Source organism: Sceloporus occidentalis, unplaced genomic scaffold (genome assembly GCF_023333645.1).
Source record: "Sceloporus occidentalis isolate IW3139 unplaced genomic scaffold, rSceOcc1.0.p SCAF_42, whole genome shotgun sequence".
Taxonomy (NCBI): Eukaryota; Metazoa; Chordata; class Lepidosauria; order Squamata; family Phrynosomatidae; genus Sceloporus; species Sceloporus occidentalis.
In genome coordinates, this window is record NW_028317022.1 from 7,556,378 (window position 1) to 7,574,302 (window position 17,925).

The following is a 17,925-nucleotide window of genomic DNA, read 5'->3' on the forward strand; positions in this document are numbered from 1 at the left end:
TGGCCAGGCTCTTTTAATTCAACTCCTTGTTTTATAACCTGCAATTTTATTTTATCTCTTAGTAAAATTGACTTCTTTGAGAGGAAGACATTTATTCATGTTTTATTGTTGTGACATATCCAGATAACATTCAGGAAATGCACAATGTTACATTTCATTGAATTCATGTTTTCTGGTCTTAGCGTTGAAATGTGGGCATATTAAAAATGTCTTAGCAATGGACCAGAACAACTCTGTTTTGTACTAAGCGTGATTTATTGAGCGATAAATGTTATCTGTAAACTTTCTATACATTTTTCATTATGCTTATTTAAATGACTGCTGCTTTCATTGCTTTTATGCTTTTCAAAGACTTTACAGGAGATCTTTGTAAGAGAAAAGAGTAATACTTTCTGGATATCCACTTTCAATCCTTACTATTGTTATTTTAATGGTAAATGAAAATGGACAAATCCACAATAATCAAAAAATCACTGGTATGGATGATCTGTTTAAAGGTGAGGTTCTTCTGAGACACTCATCATGTTTAGAAAAGGAAAATTAAGCTTCTTAAACAATTTTCTAAGCAGCCATTTCAGCTGAGTTCCTTATATGATCCATTCAGCAGTAAGGGACATGAAGTAGGCAATGCTTTCACTTGACATACCGTAATTTATGCCAGGGGCTATTAGCCTTTAAATCCCATGGCTCAGCCAAGTTGGCATCATAGCCTTCATAGTGGCTCCGGACAAACGACGTGTCGGACACAGGCTGCATTGCAACAGCTTTTCCTATTAGTGTTTAGGGCACTTGCTGTAGGACCCCCTTTGCATTAGATAAATCTTGTAAGATACTGGGGATTTCTCTTTTTTAGTAGGGTCTGAAATATATAGGGACAGTTTATTCAACACAGAAATTCCACTCTTTTTGACAAGTTACTAGAATAGTATGCTTCATTACTATAGCCTCCATAACAACATCGTCCTTTCTTTGATTTGACTTTCATTTTTTTTCACAATACAATAATACATTTTTATGTGTAATTACCATTAGACACATTTCAGTTGGGTTGCTCAATGTCTAGTAGGGGGCAATGACCCATCAGAAGGTTGTCCAAACTTTCTTGCTGGATATGTTTTTAAAAATATATATATTTTATTTGCAAATGGATCAGGATGTAACAGCCCTGTTATTTCAAATGTTACTGTCATTTTATTGAGATACAGTAGGCAATAAAGTCTAGTCCCTTATAGTCAAATGTTTGAAACATTTGTTGACCCTGCGATTACAATAAAAAAAAGCTATAACAAAATTAAGTTGTATGTATGACAGGACCTAAATTGAAATAACAAGATCTTGTAAAAAATATGCCTTATAAATATATTTAACTGAATCTGCTCCATATTTTACATATAGTGCTATTACTGTACCAAATTGTACTCCCTTATCTGTGATTTATGAAACCATTCTTTTTATAGCAGATACAATTTATTGCATGGCTTATCCAGTTAACCCACAACTTAATGAATAATGTATACCCATTTTAGCCTCAAGATGCATAACCTTACATTTTTTAATACAGACCATTTGGAGCCATTTCCCAGCCTTCAAAATCTATCTCCGTGGTACACGGCACTGTAATTCTTCTCTGGTACCTTATTGTAGAAGGGCGGGGGATATGCTACTCTTTGGTATATGTCCGTATACCCTGCTCATGTGCATGTGTCTGTGTAAATAATATTATATCCCAGATAGGTAAGCACAGGAGAAGAGAACACTGCCAGATGTCTTGCTGCCCTACTGGGCACCAGGGATAATAGAAAATACAGCAAGGCACACAGATACATGCATATGATGCCATGTACATATAGTCCACAATTAGCATTTTAAATTACAATTAAACCACTTATGCTAACATGATAATTCAATGTATGGAATGCAATAAATATAAACAAAAGTAATTTTAATAACATATGCAAAATATTTAGGGTTTACTTATTTGACCACGTCTTAAATAATGTCTATAATTAATGTATGTTCTATTATAGAAACTGTGTCTGTTTTAGAAGATTTTATTAAAGTGGCTTTATAACTGAAGATGTTGTTTCTTTAAAAAGAAAAAAAAAACAAACACTGGCGGAAAATAGGATTTGCTCTTTTTTCCACTAGTGTGATTGGTGGTCTTGCATTTGCAAAATTACAGCAATATCCATAATGTCTTAGCATAGCAAATGCAATGCATGTATACATGATTTCACGTGTAGTAGTACTTTTCAAGGCTTCCTCTAAGGGGAGCTCTTGTTTCATGGACAAAAGATGAGCTCTAAACTTTATAAATTGGTTTGGCATCATACTCATAGAGAACAACCATGTACTAAAGCATAATTAGAGTAGAGTTTTTTTCAATTTACTCTGTAGAGAGTGGCAGCTTCTAAATACATGTTTTTTAAAAAAGCCATCACGTTGCCTGCTTGTATCATTCATAATATATATATATATATATATATATATATATATATATATATATATATATATATATATAAGAATGCAAGAAAACAGAATGTTGCAGAATCTTGTAATACCTTTTTTATTGGACTAACAGTATTTGAAATTATAGACGAGCTTTCGGGAGTCCTCCCTTTATCAAGTCAAAAGCATGGAGAAATGCTTTTGACTTGATAAAGGGAGGACTCCCGAAAGCTCGTCTATTATTTTAAATACTGTTAGTCCAATAAAAAAGGTATTACAAGATTCTGCAACATTCTGTTTTTTTGCATTCTTATACACTGGACTAACACGGCTACCCCAAACTACAGTATATATATATAAATATATATATGAATTTTTACAGAATCTATATTTTTTGTTGGTATAGAACAAGCTCTATTTGTATTGCTTGGCCTGTATATGTCTGTAGATGTTGCACAAGCCCTTGAAAATGGGATTTAAAGTTAAAAGTAGAATCTGTTCAATGTAATAGATATTTGTACTTTGAGTGCTAGGGTGGGTAGAGTGTTTTAATGAATAATAAATATCTAGCTTAGTGGTTTGGAGGTATTATTACCATCTGCTTGGAACGTTCACTGTCACATAAAATGTACCAGCATGCATTTCTCCCCTTGATCCTTTTTGGTTTCCAATTTTTTAAACCTAAATTGATTTAAAATTGGTACAGGTCTTTCCTATGCATATGTGTTCCAGAAAAGTACCAAGGGCTTTTAGGTTTAAAAGTATGATTATAGATATCTTGAAAACTGCAGGGCTATGAAAACTTGAATGTAGAACGTGTTTTATGCTTTTAGTTGAAAATAGGTCATTTTGTTAAGCTTATTAAAATTTGGGGGGGGCATTAGCAGTTATTTATTTGGACTCAGAAATAGGACTAAAATAGTATTTCTTTTCTGAAAATACAGCAAATGCATAAAGTAAGCCTTACATGGGGAAAAACACTCTTTCTCTGAGAGGTTAGATTGTGTTATTTGTTATTGCATATGTTGCCTATTATTTATAAGAACTTCAATCTCAGATCACTGGCAGGAAAAACACCGCAATCTGGATTTTAGGCTTTGCAGTCACACCTAGAACAGCAATAACGGCTGAGAACATTCTAAATAAGTTGACCTGGAGAATGGTAGCAATCAAATGGGTCTAAAGGTTCTGGAAACCCTCATGTGTCCAGAGGTGAAGGTAGTCTTTATTAAGCCATCAGTGTTCTTAGATACCCTGTATTCCTGTGATATACCACTAAGGAAAGCGCAAATGCTCAGATGTAATTAGAGCATAAATATGAGAGAACTTATTCTAGACAGTGCATCCCTAAGAATCTGCCCATTAAACCTAAAATGCTGAGATTTCGGTAAATCTGAGAGCAAGGTCATGTTGCCATTAAGTGGGACATTAAGTATAGAGTTCTCTAAGTGTGCATATCAAACTCAAATACAAAAAAATATAGTTTACTTTTCCATCTTAAATTGTTAGCTGGTAATTCTGGAAATCCTCATCTGAATACCTATAATTTACTTATATATGGCTCGGTGTATGTAATCAGGTAATCGTTTAATTTTTTTTTGCAATTGCTTGTTTCCCAAAGTAGAACACTAATTAAAACCTGTTATATTTGGAATAATTTCCCTTTAAGATGGATCCTAGAAACACTGCTGAAATATTCATGAGCTTCTTTAATTATGACATGCAAATGTCCCAGAGTAAGCTTGCTTTTATAGTTAGTTGATAAATGGGCCCTATTGCTGGTTGAGAAAGGTAATCTTTCACTCAGATACAGTGATCTAGCAAAATAATTCCCTTCTGCTGAGCAGATTGTGTAGCATTAAATCCTGATGGACAGAACATTTACAGGCATTCAGTGTCTGGATTAAGTCTGTCAACGAAAGCATTGACAGCTCAGAAATGCCCTATCTACCAGGGTTTATTACTTATCTGGTAACTAATAAAAATACTTCACTAGTACGCATTAACTTCTTATCTCTGTTGCTATGGCAGTATATATATATATATATATATATATACACACACACAGGTATAGATATATCTAGAGAAAGAGAAAACTAAAGAGATCAGCATTTATATAGGTCTATTTGTCATTGGGAATGCGTTCATAATTATTGAATCCATTGCCACCCAAAACCTTTTTGGTGTTAGATATTTAGTGCAGCCGGTAAGCTTATGTATTGTATATGTCAATTTTTCACAAACCACATCTGGGTTCAGTACCACAGAAACCCCAGTAGTGACTCCTTAAATCCAGTTCTTGTTATTTATTCAAAAACAATGGAGTCTATTCAGGTTAACCGACAAGAAGGGTTGAGCTGGCCCTGTATAATGCATAATTTCATAGGTATAGAGGCTTTGGAGATTTAACTATGCAGTATACCAGTTAGCCAAGCTATTCCTGCAGCAATAACTTTTTGGGGGATAGACCTTATTAATGTATGGTGAAGGAGATGAAACTACAACACTCCAGCCAGCTCTCCTGACCATTTACTCCATAATGAATAAAACCATAGTTTTAGAAAATCTGTTTTGTTTTTGTTATCCAACATCATTCTCTGAGCTGGTTTACACACTGTTTTGATTCTCTCATTTGTTGATGCAGATCACGTTTTATGATAAGAATTATGGAATATAAATAAGAAATAAAAGCAACAAAAATATTTCATGTGAATTAATCATATTTGACATTTGTATTATAATCTAGCAAGAAATATAGTTTCTGACAGCTAAATTTGCTGTGGTTGCTTCAAATCTCTAATATAATGGTTACTGTATATCAAAACTCCAAACTTCAAATCTCCGACTGGTTGCCTGCAAACTACTAGCTTTCTAGCTACCAGTGATTGCTTCATGAGTGACCACTACGCACCATGTGTGAAGCATAGGTGTGTTGTATCTTTTCTAGCACAGCCAATACTCAGAAAAAAAGTGCAATGCAAAAAAAAAACAAAAAACAAAACAATATATGAATAAAATGCTGAAAATATTTCACTAATTCCATATCACTGCAACATCTTCTTGGTTCCCCCTTTTTAAATGCATTTTGTGATTTAGAAAGGTGTTTGGATAATCCAGACAGAAAATCACAAGGGAAGGAACTAGTATTTATTAGTGTATTGAATGATGAATGGAAGGATTGAAGAATTGGTAACTAAATAAGCGGTCTTTCTAGGGTGATAAGCTAAGTTATCAGTGAGACAACCAGTGTTTACTTTATAAGTACCTGGCAAATTGTATTTACTTTTGTGCCCCGTTAAGAAAAACTTTGATTAAGGGATGGGGGGCTGTCAGATCTGATATAAAAACATACCGTATTTCCCCATGTATAAGACGCTCCCATGTATAAGACACACCTAAAATTACACTTCTATCATGCCCAGGTTCCAGGATGAGTGTGATGTTAGCTGTGCTGGAATCTTGGTATGCCTGGGCATGATAGGAGTGTTATTGCTGTTAGCAATCATGTATATTTAATATAGCAATCACACTCCTATCATGCACAAGCAGCCAACACATGCACATCACTTTTCAGCCTCCCTGTGCCCTGCCCCCCTACTTACACATCCATGCTATCACATATTCATTAATCCCCCACTCACACAGACTCATGGACCCTCCCCACCCTTATCTGAACCGCAGATCTTCCAGTGCCGCTGGCAGACTTTGTTTCCCTCTGCGTTGCTCGAACTCTGAGTGAACTTCTCTTGTCCTGCCCAGGGGAGCAGGGACGGAGCGGAGTCATGTGATGTACATTCACTTGACTCCACTGGGTTCTTGTGTCTCCTCGATGGAACAAGAGATTCTGCTGAGCAACACAGAGGTAAGCGGGAAAAAAAATCTACAACCACTGTATAAGACGCACCCTTTTTTTATACCACAAATTTTTCTAAAAAAAGTGCGTCTTATACATGGGGAAATACGGTAATTGAACCCAGCGCGGAAAACCATTTATTACTTCTGCTGTTATTATCTTGATTTAATGTATATGAACTTTATATTTTTACCAGTGGCATCCACCAAAAGGCATAGACAGGGCATTTCATACAACATGCCTTTCAGGAGGTTAAGACACACTTTGTAAACTTTACGTACGTTTTATCAAACAGTACAGTCATGGCCAAAAATTTTGAGAAGTATTGGTCTTCACAAAGTTTGCTGCTTCAGTGTTCTTAGGTATTTTTGTCAGATGTTACTATGGTATACTAAAATATACTTACAAGCATATCATAAGTGTTAAAGGCTTTTATTGACAATTACATTAAGTTTATGCAGAGTCAATATTTGCAGTACTGAGCCTTCTTTTTCAAGACCTCTGCAATCTGCCCTGACATGCTGTCAATTAACTTCTGGACCACATCCTGACAGATGAGATTAAAATCTAGGGAGTTTCCTGGCCATGGAAGCAAAATTCCAATGTTTTGTTTGTCACCAAACTGTTCTTGGATGGTTGGAAGAAGTTGCCTTTGAAGGATGTGTTGGTACCATTCTTTATTCATGGCTGTGTTCTTAGGCAAAATTGTGAGTGAACCCACTCCCTTGGCTGAGAAGCAACCCCACACATGAATGGTCTCAGGATGCTTTACTGTTGGCATGACACAGGACTGATGGTAGAACTCACCTTGTCTTCTCCGGATAAGCTTTTTTCTGGATGTCCCAAACAAGCGGAAAGGGGATTAATCAGAGAAAATGACTTTACCTCAGTGCTCAGCAGTCCAATCACTGTACTTCTTGACACCATGCCATCCTCAAAAAGCCTTCGCCTTACCGTGCGTGCCGATGCACTCACAACTGCCTGCTGCCATTACTGAGCAAGCTCTGCACTGGTGGCACCCCGATCCTGCAGCTTAATCAACTTTAAGAGATGGTCCTGGTGCTTGCTGGACTTTCTTGGGCGCCTTGATACATTCTTCACCACAATTTAACCTCTCTCCTTGAAGTTCTTGATGATCCGATAAATGGTTGCTTTAGGTGCAATCTTACTAGCAGCAATATCCTTGTTTGTGAAGTCCTTTTTTGTGCAAAGCAATGATGACAGCACTTTCCTTGCAGGTAACCATGGTTAACAGAGGAAGAACAATGATTTCAAGGACCACCCTCCTTCCTAAAGCTTCCAGTTTGTTTTTCTAACTCAGTCAGCATTACAGAGTGATCTCCAGTGCACGTCAACACTTTCACCTGTGTTAACAAGAGAATCACTGACATGATGTCCGATGGTCCTTTTGGGGCAATTGATTGCAATTCATCTGATTACTCTTCATAACATTCTAGAGTAAATGCAAATTCCCATCATCTAAACTGAGGCAGCATACTTTGTGGAAATTATTATTTGTATCATTCTCAAAACATTTGGCCACGACTGCACATGTGCCTCTAGTCCTATGAACATTACATTAAAAGCATGTTCCACTGTAAAGCTACTATCACAAATATCTTGGACATACATCAGTATAGAATGTAGTACACTAGCATGATGTCATCCCTTACACACAGCACAAGTATAAATATATTTTTATGTTAATCCTTATATGGAAAGAAAGCAAAACATGGTTAGCAAAACTCTCTGGCAATGACTTGGCTGGTTGATTGTTGATGTCAGAACCAGAATACATAAAAATCTAGGGTTAAACTGGGATACAAAATAACACAAATTATGATTTTAAGTGCTGGGTTATATTGTACATTTATCTCAGATATGACAGTTACTTTTTAAAATTAGCATTGAAACTGTTTTAATTATATAGTAGCATGTCTTAAATGTATCCAGTTCTTTAGAAAGTAATTATCATTATCACAAAAACTATTCTATTCTTGTTATGTCTGAATTACGCTGATTGTTAATGGTATGGTTACTCTACTTTAAATATATATACATTTGTCCCCTGCCAAGTCAAAATTAACTCATGGGAATTTTTGATTGTGTACATCTAATTATTATTTATTATTTTTTATAGTGCCATCATATTCTGTAGCGCTGTACAATGTGTAGACAGGACATAAGAAACAGTATATAATATAACAATTTGACTTACAGAAACAACAGCTGAGGATGCTCCTGTTCAAACAAGCTTACAAACTGGAGTCTATGTGTTTTAGTACCTTTTGAACATATTTTTTTGTGTTTTCGAACATATTTGTAGAATGACAGTTCTTTTTAAATACTTATTTTTCAGTTCATTGGAGAGTGATAGGCAAAGGACTTGAACAAAACATGAATGTCCTCATGTATGCACGAGTATTGCAAGTGATAGCTGACACAGATGGAGTTTCCTACAGTGCGTTCAGCAGTAAAACTGGAAATAACAACAAGATGTATTCCCACTAATGTGATCCCTGATTGAAAAAATAAAGGTCATGTAGAGGCCAACATGTAAGATTTCTGTATTACTGTTTGCTAAGGAATGCTTTCCAAAGAGTCAAGGATAAATAGTACATCCTGTAGACAGTTGTAAACTTTCCTTAGTACTTAAAATTCAATAGTCATCTGACAAAGCTCTGAAATGTTTAACGTGGGCCAGTCACTAAAACTAAACATATCATTCAGCTATATTTTGTTTTAATATATTATATTGTAGCTTTTTAGGTATTTGTAATAAAATTTTGCACCCTACTCGCTATGGGCTTTGTTATTCTTTGTGCAAACATCTGATTCTACTTCGATTTTCTGTGTTTTTTTGTTGTTTTAAAAAAAAAAAAAAAAAAAAGAGATTTGAACATCTTTAAATATTTCAATGAAGAGCCAGCCAGACTGGAAGGAAGTTATTTTGTGTTATGTGACATGTTCATATTAATAATTTACAAACAGAGCATGTGCCAAAGCAGCCTTTAATATTTATTGAACCTTGGACAAGCAAATGGACCTTTGCTGTGCTCCCTAACATGCAATTAAGCCCTCCAATCCAACACCAAAAACAAAACCCAAAAGTACTTGCCGCACTGACTCTACAGATTAGGAGGAGACTGCCAGAGTCAGCGCGGTCTTTTCTCCTTCTGACCCTAGCTTGACTCCGCGTGAGATGTCCTCATGCCACACGAGCAGGACAGGAGCACAATACTATGCCGATCTCATAGCAAATGAATGGTGCAGATCCGACGAGTTACCCGTGTGAGTCATGATCAGGGCCAGCCTTAGGTGCGCACCCCTGTGGTGCCCTTCCCCCGTAATTACCCCTAGAGTTTCTTTGTCCCCTCCTTCACTGTGCAAAACCTTCCATTTCCTCCCCCATGTAGTTCAGGTATAGATCAAACACATGGAAATACAGCACTGCAGGTATAGATCAACTGAATAAGACATAGAAACCCTGTATTTGCAGGTATTAAATAACACATGGAAACAGAATTGCAGTTGTGGAGCAACTGAAAATCAGATACAAACTAAGCATTGAAGGTATAGGTCAAGTAAATAATGTATGGAAACCCTAAAATGCAGACATACATCACAAGTCACACCCCCCAAAGGTCAGCCATGGCACCCAGATTGCACACATAGGACTTGCCCTGGAACCCAGATGCACACATAGGACTTGTCCCAGCACCCAGATTGCATCCACAGGACCTGCCCAACACCCAGATTGGATGCATATGACTTGCCATCTTTGTCCCCAAACAGCTTATCAGTATCCCCAAACAACCTGTCTGTGCCCTTGTGTAACTACGGGGTACTTACCTTCCGTCCCCCCGAACCGCCGTTCTACTGAAGCCCCTCGTCGCCTGTAGCCGCTGGCAGGTTTCCTGAACGCAGACTGCATGAACTCTGGCTCTGTACACACGCGCACCACCGTGTGGCCTCTTATAGACACTACACGTATGCGTTCCAAGCCTCCGTTTCATGCGGGGCGGGAAATACAATTAGTAGGTCTATTTAAACCTGGCTGTTGCACTAGCTCATTACCTGTGATAGTCCCTTGTGCATGTTGGCTGTGCTTATTAAATACCTTACTTCGTGATTTTGGCTTCTGACCTTGGCTTGTTTTTGACGTTCCTGTCTATCTCCTGTGTTTGACCCGGCTTGTTTTTGATTATCCTGTCCTCCCCTACTCCTGACCTCGGCTCCGTGTAACGACTACTCTTTTGCCTATTGCAACCAGTATACTGCTCTGCTCCCGTACCGGTGGATGATACCAGGTTCCTGCACTGCTGGTCCTCTAGCTGTGACACCTTGTTGCCCCCAAACAGCTTACCAGTACTCCCAAGCAGCCTGTCTCTGCCATTTTTGCCCCCAAAACAGCCTGCCTTTGCCATTGTTGACCCCAAACAACCTGCCTGTGCCATCTATGCCCCAAACAGCCTGTCTGTGCCATCTCTGCCACCAAACCGCCTGCCATATTTGTCCTCCCGCCTTGCTTGCCACTGAATTCCATACCTTTATTGCCTTCACTGTAAAGAATGTCTTCCTTTGTTGTCTACAAAATCTTTGCTCTTCCAGTCTAAGAGGACAACCTCTTGTTCTTTGTACGCTTCTGTTTATGAACAGGTCACTGGAGAGCTCTTTATATTGGCCCTGCACATATTTATACAATGTTATAATATCCTCTCTAAGACATTTTTTTTCTAGCCTATATACTAAGAACCAATCACCTTATTAACGTTATGTCCCTTGTATAGTTCTATAATGTCCTTTTTAAGAATCGGTGGCCAGAATTGCCCCGCATAAGATGTGGTCTTACCAGTGACTTATGAAGAGGCAAGATAATATCCTCCTGTGAATCAATACCCCACTTTACACATGCCAATATCCTGTTGCTAAGTCTGTCATCTACAATTATTGCTAAATCCTTCTCCTTAGTCTCCTAAATCCTTCTCCATTTAAATTATATGATGTATTGTTAGTATTTTTTCCAAAAATGCATAACTTTACATTTGTCCCTATTGAACTTATTTCACCATGTGCCTGCCCAGTCCTCTAAGCCTAAATCCTCCTGCAGAAAAACAACATCAAGGTTAGACTGTATTATGCTACCTAAATTTGTGTTAGTATATTCAAAAGCAGTACACAGACCTCACTGTGAATCTTTTAATTTATAGTACTTTATAGACAACACACAGGCGTTGCCTAAGGATAGAGGAAAATATATATAATTTTATTCTTTACAGTCAGGGCAGTTATAATGTGAAATGCACTCCCAAGTGTGATGATTTTGGCAGATTCAGTCCTAATAATTTCAATTTAGCATAGGTAATGCAAGACAAAATGGACTGCCTTTACAGTCAACAAGGATTTGCCTCTTTTGTAATTCCTCTTGCCTTCTAGTAGGTCAACAGATATGGGTACATAGAACAATTAATTTTGGTGGACTTTATTTTTTTCACCCTGATAAAGTTTAACATGCTAGAACAGTAACTTTTTTTTGTGACTATACCAGTTGGAGCTGTACTTGGTATTATAGAGTACATTAAAGTGATTTCTTTATACAAATATTTTTTAAGGATGTATAATGGCGGGGGGGGAGCTCAATATACTAATGTGTACAATATTATTCGGTGTATATGTTTAAGTTGTGCAGATTGGGAATCCCTTACTTTAGATTTTAGTCACCCGATGACCTAAATCTAAAATATCTTCCTAATCAATTTGTACACTATTCTAAGCAAATGTGTAGATCTTAAGATAAAATCATAAGTTTGTTATTCACCCTTATGTATTCCACAGTGCACAATAGATCACAAATGCAATGCCGCCGTTGTAGGCATAGCAATATGTGCTTGGTGGCACAAACTCAGCTGCCTTCAGGAGAATCTGTAGCTATCGCTGTTAAGTGATAAATGACAAAATAGTTCTGTATGATGATTCTTTTTATCGCCATTCTTATTATGATGATAGTACATTATTATTTGTGTATGTACATTAAAACAAATTAGAAAACATTATCTTTTTTGTAATATTTTAGAAAGTACATAAGCATCCATTCTGTGGGTGGTTTAACTGCCACGTTTATCATCTGTGCATGCAGATTGGAAATCAGATACAACAAAAACATAAAATATATACCATAGGTATCAACATTTTCAAAAAAAATTAAGTAATAGTATAAAATCCATCTTGTAATAAATTGTCACCATAATTTTTGTAATTGTTAAAAAAAAAAAAGATTGTGCTGAATTAAATGCAGGCGAAAAATCTATCACGAGTTATTAAACAGCAATCCACCCATAGACTGCAATGGAAAAATATAGATAAAAAGCAATGATACATTTTATTTCAGTTAATGGATCTGGATTAATATATTTATTTCCCCCCCCACATTTTTCTGTTGCAAGCTAGGGGAAGATTGCCATTTAGTTACTTATCTAAATGTGGAGTCATTATGGGTAGAAATATATGGAAAGAAAAATAATAAAATACTGATCGGGGTTTGCTATAAGCCACCAAATATAATGGAAGCAGCAGAAGATCAATTATTAAAGCAAATAAACAAGGCAGCTAATCACAATGAGGTGGTTATTATGGGGGACTTTAACTATCCCGACATAAACTGGGAAAGCGAGACCTGTGAATCTCATAAAGGAAACCGGTTTCTGACTATAAGTAAGGATAATTATCTGTCCCAAATGGTGCAGGACCCGACCAGAGGGGGCGCCCTACTGGACTTAATATTAACCAACAGACCTGACAGAGTAACTAATGTGCAGGTCAGGGGGCATCTAGGAAATAGTGATCACAATATGATACATTATAACTTGTCCTTCAATAAGGGAACTCTTAGAGGAGCCACAAGAACTATGAACTTTAGGAGGGCAAAGTTTGATCAACTAAGAGAAGCCCTTAACACTGTAAATTGGGAAAATGTCCTCAAAAACAAGAGTACAGACACTCAATGGGAGATTTTTAAGAATATCTTAAATTCTCACTGTGAAAGGTACATACCGTATGGGAATAAAAGAGTCAGGAACAAGAGAAAACCAATGTGGATAAATAAAAATGTAAAGGGGGCAATAAATGGCAAAAAAAAGGCATTTAAGCTACTAAAACAGGAAGGCAGTGAGGAAGCACTAAAAAGCTATCGGGAAAAAAATAAAATATGTAAAAATCAGATAAAAGCAGCAAAATTGGAGACAGAAAGACTCATTGCCAAAGAGAGTAAAACAAACCCCAAAATGTTCTTTAACTATATAAATAGTAAAAAGGTTAAAAATGAAAGCGTTGGCCCCTTAAAAAGTAATGAGGGAGAAGTTATAGATGGGGATCAGGAAAAAGCTAATCTATTAAATATATTCTTCTCTGCTGTATTCACAGAGGAAAATGAAATGCCAGGTAATATACAGCAGGATGAGATAAATGCCTCAGTACATGTCGCCTGTCTAACGCAGGAAGAAGTGCAGTGCCGCCTAAAAAAAATCAAAATAGACAAATCACCAGGTCCAGATGGCATTCACCCCCGTGTTCTAAGGGAGTTAAGTAATGTAATAGACAGACCCCTATTTCTAATATTCAAGGACTCTATAGTGACAGGGTCTGTTCCCCAGGACTGGCGCATAGCAAATGTTGTGCCAATATTCAAAAAGGGGACAAAAAGTGACCCGGGGAATTATAGGCCTGTTAGTTTAACTTCTGTTGTGTGTAAACTGTTTGAGGGTTTCCTAAGAGATGCTATTTTGGAGTATCTCAATGAAAATAAATGTATGACTCCATATCAGCATGGGTTTACAAGGGATCGGTCCTGTCAAACTAACCTGATCAGCTTTTATGAGGAGGTGAGCTCAAGACTGGATCGGGGTGAATCGCTGGATGTCGTATATCTTGATTTTTCCAAAGCATTTGATACGGTGCCACATAAAAGGCTGGTACATAAAATGAGAATGCTTGGGCTGGGGGAGAATGTGTGTATGTGGGTAAGTAACTGGCTCAGTGATAGGAAACAGAGGGTGGTTATTAATGGTACATACTCTGAGTGGGTGACTGTTGCTAGTGGGGTACCACAGGGGTCAGTTTTGGGTCCTATTCTTTTTAATATATTTATTAATGACCTTGTAGAGGGATTGCATAGTAAAGTATCAATCTTTGCAGACGATACTAAGCTCTGTAACGTGGTTAACACAATAGAGGACAGCGCACGATTACAAATGGATCTGCATAGGTTGGAGGCTTGGGCTGGGATGTGGCAGATGAGGTTCAACACAGATAAATGTAAGGTTATGCACATGGGGAAGAAAAATCCAGGCTGGGAATATGTATTAAACGGGAAAACACTGGGGACGACTGACATGGAAAAGGACTTAGGAGTTTTAGTTAACAGTAAATTTACCTGTAGCGACCAGTGTCAGGCAGCTGCTGCTAAGGCAAATAAAATCATGGGGTGCATCAAAAGGGGCATAGATGCCCACGACAAGGAAATAATTCTACCACTGTACAAGTCACTAGTCAGACCACACATGGAATACTGTGTACAGTACTGGGCACCAGTGTACAAGAAAGATATAGTGGAGCTGGAGAGGGTTCAAAGACGGGCAACCAGAGTAATAAGGGGAATGGGAGGATTACAGTACCCAGAAAGATTATCAGAATTGGGGTTATTTAGTTTGGAAAAAAGACGGCTTAGGGGGGACTTAATAACTATGTATAAATATATAAGGGGGCAGTACAGAGATCACTCCCAGGACCTATTTATACCCAGGACTGTATCTATAACAAGGGGACATCCTCTACGGCTGGAGGAAAGAAGGTTTCTACACCAGCACAGACGGGGGTTCTTTACAGTAAGAGCGGTGAGATTATGGAACTCTCTGCCAGAGGAAGTGGTGATGGTAAACTCAATAAAAGAGTTCAAAAGGAGCCTGGACGTGTTTCTTGAAAGCAATAATATTACAAGTTATGGATATTAGATTAATAGGGACAGAACGTTGATCCAGGGATTTATTCTGATTGCCATATTTGGAGTCGGGAAGGAATTTTCCCCCTGGTATGGGGCAATTGGCATCTGCTTCATAAGGGTTTTTTGCCTTCCGCTGGATCAACACAGTAGGGACACAATATGTATATAGGTTGAACTTGATGGACTTTGGTCTTTTTTCAACCTTATGAACTATGTTACTATGTTACTATGTTACTATCTCTGGCATTGAATCCAGCCCATTTTCTTTTATATCAAGTGGTGGAACGTGGACAATGTATGCTTATTCTTCAAAAGGTTAAATATGTGTAAAAGCATAATAATTACTATCAAAAGCTTCCAGTCATGTACATACAGGGTTCCAGAATAAACAACAATTATAGCTCTCAGGGATCTTTTAGCTGGAAACTCTAATGCATAATAACATGTATTACCCATTGAAAAAGCAAGCGTCCAACTTATTTATATATTTTTTATCTAAAATACTATCTTTTTATTTAAGTGAAACTATGGGTGGGAAAGTTAACATATGCAAATTAACAGATTTTTTTTCAATGGCATTTATAAACTGAGCAAATGTCCACCCATAGCAGCTTGATGTCTTTTGATTTCTTTGCATATGCGTGAAAATATTCTACCTGAATACACATGTTCACAGCTAGATTCCACTTTAGTTCTCCAAAACAGAATTATGTGCTGTGGTACAATTACTCGCAATGTTTTGTTTTCCATAATTCTGTAAATGGGAAGAACAAGATAAATGTGGGGAAAAAAAAGACACCAACATGTTTGAAGCAGCTCTGCTAGATTAAATACAAATAACCTAATATTAACAAATATGTAACATCCTCTGCTTTGCTGTATTGGAACTAGACACTTTGGGGTTTATTTACTAAAGGGAGAGTTTGCCGGAAAGTTGTGGTTGAAAGTCTCTCTATTTTTTTACCCAAAGGCAACACCAGCAGGTTTCTCTAGCAAGAAGGACCGAGCTTCCCTGCATAATGCATGATTGAATGGGTGAGAAGACTGCAGAAATCTCACTAATTTAACTATGCATTATACAGGACCATGTAAGGGCTTCCTGCAGCAGAAGCTCACTGGTGATGGACCTTTATGGTATATAGAAAAAACAGAAACATAGAAAGTGACGGCAGATAAGAACCAGTAGGCCCATCCAGTCTGCCTAACCTCTGAGTACTTTCCTTTAGTACTTGCCCTTATCCTATATCTAGCTTGGCCTTATGCCTATCCCATGCTTGCATAAATGCCTTTACTGTATTAACATCTACCACTTCTGATGGAAGACTATTCCATGCGTCCACTACCCTTTCCGTAAAGTAAAATTTGTGTCGTCAGCAAATAAACATACCTTTCCATCAAGACCATCTGCAATATCACTAATAAAAATATTAAAGAGAATGGGTCCAAGTACAGATCCCTGAGGTATCCCACTGGTAACAAGACCTTGTTCTGTATATATGCCATTGACTAGAACCCTCTGTTGTCTGTCACTCAGCCACTCCCTAATCCATTCAACAATATTGGGATCTAAACACAACCCTCCCGCAAACTCTCCCCTCAACTCTCCCTTTAGTATCTTTCTATACAATGTCTTAAGTCTAAAGACTTTCAGCTCACCAGTATATTCCAGAAAAAGAATGTCACACTTTCATATGCCTGTCTGTTCCCTATCAATTACAGGTAAGGCAACATATTCACGTTTTATTTATTTCATAAATAACTACAGAACGATTATATTTTGTTATGTTTTTCAAACCAAACCTAATGCATTAAGATCTGCAATTTAGAAAGGCATAGGTGAATACCTTTAACAGGCTTAGCGTCTTTATCACAAGTGGTTGTTCTTTTGCTGTAATTAATTACTTTTTAGTATGAGCAATAATTGATGTAATTATTCTTTTGATTTTCTTTGGCACAGAACTGAAACCCTTAACTTTATTTTACATTATTAATGGTGTAATAACAACGTATTTTGTACTGAATATAATTGGAGTTTCACAGAAACATGAAAAGCATTTTATTTTCAATTTTGTGGACCAAAAACTGTCATAAAGATGCTCTAGGCTTTAATTTTCAGCATATTTTTGTATTTATTATTATTATTAATATTATTGCACCACTAAAATATAAATGGCAGGTATGATGACTTTCATACTAGTACCCCATGAGTCAGCCTAGGGTTAGTGGTCCCTGGTTGCAGTATATCTTTGGCACTCCTCCCCATAACTAAAACACACATTCTAACTCAAACTTGCCCTAACACTCACTCACTCTAACACCATACACTTACATATACATTCTTAAGAGCGGCCACACTGCTGCCGCCCCACTGCTAGGGGATCACAAAATGTGCCTTACCGAACCTCTCTGTGTGCCTTGGTTAATGGGAGCCTGGGTGCCATGCACCTGCAGCACCCACTTTAGTGTGCCCTTGATGCCCCACCCACCTCTTGTTCTATGCTACGGGATAGGATAAATAAGGCAAATTATTAAATTATTTGATGGGCATAGAGCTCATCCATGCACCCCATTCTCATCTCCTATGCGGTGTGATGGGGCGAGGGGAAATTTTACAGATTAATCCTTTAGG